The following is a 4,340-nucleotide window of genomic DNA, read 5'->3' as shown; positions in this document are numbered from 1 at the left end:
GTCTCCCTCCCTGCTCCTCGGCTTTCGTAGAGCCTGGCCCAGCGTCACGGGTGGAGCAATCCACACCTTGGTGGCCCCCGCCGGCTCAGAAGTTGGGAGAGCCGCCTGTGGGTGGGTGCCATGTGTCTAGTCCTCAGGAAGACCTCCCTTATGAAACCAGGTTGCAACGCTTTGGTCTCTTCAGCCTCGAAAGGCGGCGTTTAAGGGGTGACTTGATCGAAGTGTATAAAATCCTGCATGGGATAGAAAAGGTGGACAGAGAAAAAATCTTTTCTCTATCCCACAATACTAGGACGAGGGGGCCCTCCCTAAAGCTCATAGGTAAGGAAGTGAGGACAAATCAAGGGAAATATTTCTTTACCCAGAGGGTCCTTGGTTGATGGAATTCCCTTCCAGAAGAGGTCGTGACAGCTGTCAGCCTTGATAGCTTCAAGGCAGGATTGGACAGATTCATGGATGCCAAGTGTATCAGTGGTTGTTGAAACAGATGTCCATAAACGAACGGTTGTAAATTGAGGGTCACAATTCAAAGTGTTGGTCATGACCTATAAATCCCTACATGGCATTGGATCAGAATGCCTTCGGAACCATCTTCTGCCGCACAAATCCCAGCGACCGATAAGGTCCCACAGAGTTGGCCTTCTTCTGGTCCTGTCGACTAAGCAATGTCGTCTGGCGGGACCCAGGGGAAGAGCCTTCTCTGTGGCAGCCCCGGCCACCTGGAATCAACTCCCCCCGGAGATCAGAACCGCCCCCACCCTCCTTGCCTTTCGTAAGCTCCTGAAGACCCACCTATGTTGTCAGGCATGGGGGAATTGAGATACCCCTGGGCTTATATTGTTTATGTATGGTGTGATTGTGTTAATAATGGGTTTTTAGATGTCTTTTAATATATTGGATTTGTCACATTGTTGTTATTGTTGTGAGCCGCTCTGAGACTTCAGAGAGGGCCGGCATATGAATCTAATAAATTATTATTATTTATTATTATTATCTATTATTATTATCTATTATCAGTTTGAGCTCAGGAAGCTCAAACTGCCCAAGGAGCTGCTGATCCAGTTCTACAGAGGAATCATTGAGTCTGTCATCTGCACCTCTATAACTGTCTGGTTCGGTGCTGCAACCCAACAGGACCGACACAGACTTCAGAGGAGAATCAGAACTGCAGAAAAAACAATGGCTGCCAACCTGCCTTCCATTGAGGACCTGTAGACTGCACAAGTCAAAAAGAGGGCGGGAAAAATATTTACTGACCCCTCACATCCTGGACACAAATTGTTTCAACTCCTACCCTCAAAACCTCGCTACAGAGCACTGCACACCAAGACAACTTGACACAAGAACAGTTTTTTTCCCAAATGCCATCACTCTACTAAACAAATAATTCCCTCAACACTGTCAGACTTTCTACTAAATCTGCACTTCTATTCTACTAGTTTTTCTCATCATTCCTATCACCCATCTCCTCCCAAGGTGACTGCAACTTGTTGCTTGTATCCTAAGATTTTTATTAATATTGCTTCTTCATTGCTTATTTGACCCCTATGACAATCATTAAGTGTCGTACCACATGATTCTTGACAAATGTATATTTTATTTTATGTACGCTGAGAGCATATGCACCAAGACAAATTCCTTGTGTGTCCAATCACACTTGGCCAATAAAAATTCTATTCTATTCTATTCTATTCTATCCTATTCTATTCTATTACTTGGTTTTATTCAAATGGCACCAAGAGAGGTCTGGACCCAGCCTAGGCTTCTGCCCATCAGACCTGACTCACGTAGGGGTTGAGGGAAATGTTTTTATTTCGGGCCCCTCTGATTCTAGAGAAAAGATTTCACTCAGACCCCGGCTGAGCCTGTTGTGTGAATGGAGCCGCGGCTGCTCTCAAATGCAAAGCGGTTACTCCGTCCTGGGCAAAATGCAGAGCTGAGCCACGGCCAAAGGAGGCGGTCTGATGTCCTGCTGTGGCTGCAGAGGACAAGAGACGGTCCGGCCAAAGGGACAAGCCTCCCCTCTCCTCAGGGTCCTCGGTGGAAAGGATGGGTCACGGTTGGGGAAAAACAGAAGCGTGTTGCCCAATTCCCCGGGACTGACAAAGTTTCACTTCCTGAACAAGAGGTTGTCTATTGCATAATTTGGTGGTCATCGCAAGCAGGAGTGGTTTCCACTAGCCTTTGAGAGAAAAGAAGCTAGTCCTCATTGACCACTCCTCTGGGCTAGACATACAACCACTTGGTGCCCTGGCCACGGTTTCAGGTGACCAGGCCCTTCGCAGGTAAGGAAGAGCCAGGGCAGCTCTTGCAGGGCCTCAATGAGGAATGTTCTCAACCCCCTGTCAGAAAAATCACTTGACTTCACTCAGAGTTGGGGTTGTCTGGCTCTGCAGATCCTTTGGGAGTGATTGAGCCCTGTTATCTGGGAGACTTCTGGAGGAAGGAAGGTGTGTTCATTTAGCACAAAGAAAGTCAAATCATCTTGTTCTGTTGGGCTCTCTGGTAGAATCCTCCCAAAAATTCACAGGTCCAAATTTCAGACACACACACGTTTGAAAATTCAAAACATTGTTCTTTATAATGCAAATTCACTTAACCTAAGCCCTCTTTTGGTATAGCAAAGAGCACTGTCTCCAAACAAACTGGTAATTTGTACAAGTCCCTTATCAGTTCTGTGATACTTAGCTTGCAGCTGTGAGGCAATTCACAGTCCTTCTTCTTTCACAAAGTGACACACACTTTGCTCTGGTTTAGTTTCAAAGTGGGGAAAAATCAGCACACAAAAGGTCAAAGTCAGTAAAGCAGTCACGAAACACAACCATCAGATAATCCTCCACAATGGCCAAACCCACAGGCTGCTCTTTATAGCAGCCTCACTAATGACCACAGCCACACCCAACCACAGGTGGCCTCATTTTCTTTGATAATAATCTCTCAGTTGTTGCTGCCTATGCATCGCTCTCCGCATGCGTGGCTGCATCATTAACTCTTGTTCTGAATCCAAGGAGGAGCTAGAGAATTAATCTCCTTCTGAGCTGTCTGCCACACTCTCCTCCTCCCTGTCACTCATGTCTTCTTGGTCAGAGGAGCCTTCATCAGCAGATTCCACCGGGGGCAAAACAGGCCTGCAGCATGTGGATGTCTCCCCCACACCCACAGTCCTTGGGGCAGGAGCTGGGCCAGAGCTAACCACAACACATCTAATCAAACTAGACGGAAGCATTAGTTGAAATCTCTCTTCAAACCGCCGTCCAATCTCACTGTCAGGAAATTTCTCCTTAGTTTTAGGTTGGGTCTCTCTTTGATAACTTCCATCCATTACTTCTTATCCTGTGCTAAATTGCTTTGGACAGTAGGTTGACCCTCTCCTCTCCGTGACAGCCCCTCAAATATGGAACTCTGCTGCCATGTCACCCCAGTCCTTTTTTTCATTAGAATACACCTACACAATTCCCACAACCCATTCATCCTTTGTTGCTGCCCTCTGCAGCCTTTCCAGAGCCTCAATAGCTTTCAACATTAAGCCTGGTTTGTGTGGAGGCTTCCCACCAGGCCATAAAGGGCATCCAAGAACCGAGTGAGGCCCTATAGGCTTTGAAGTCATCTGTGGGGCAAGAAGGAACGGAAGATGCCCCACAAGACCACAGAACGTGTTAACTGGAACATGGAGTTAGCAAGAGGTCTTTTACAAGGTTTCCAACAAGGCGCCGTGAGTCACTTCCCATAACAGAAAACCTGTTGCAAGCCCTACAGCTGAAGAGCACATGGGTCAAAGGCTTCTCCATTTGGGAAATGGATTCCTCCATGGCCAATGTTGGGTTATAAGCACAATTAGAATTCTCTATTGGCCAAGTGTGGTTGGACGCACAAGGAATTTGTCTTGGTGCAAATGCTCTCAGTGTGCATAAAAGAAAAAGACACATTTGTCAAGAGTCATGTGGTACAACACTTAATGATTGTCATAGGGGTCAGATAAGCAATGAAGAAACCATCAATATTAATAAAAATCTTAGGATACAAGCATCAATTTATAGTCATATAGGCCTAAGTGGGAGAAAAAGGATGATAGAAATGATGAGAAAAAAAACTAGTAGAATAGAAGTGCAGATTTAGTAAAAAGTCTGACAGTGTTAAGGGAATTATTTGTTTAGTAGAGTGATGACGTTCAAGGAAAATCTGTTCTTGTGTCTAGTTGTCTTGGTGTGCAGTGCTTTGTAGCGACGTTTTGAGGGTCGGAGTTGAAACAGTTGATGTCTAGGATGCGAGGGGTCAGTAAATATTTTCCCCGCCCTCTTTTTGACTCGTGCAGTCTACAGGTCCTCAATGGAAGGCAGGTT

This window comes from Erythrolamprus reginae, chromosome 11, assembly GCF_031021105.1.
Source record: "Erythrolamprus reginae isolate rEryReg1 chromosome 11, rEryReg1.hap1, whole genome shotgun sequence".
Lineage (NCBI taxonomy): Eukaryota > Metazoa > Chordata > Lepidosauria > Squamata > Dipsadidae > Erythrolamprus > Erythrolamprus reginae.
The sequence above is the reverse complement of the archived record's forward strand: the minus strand, read 5'-3'. Positions refer to the sequence as shown.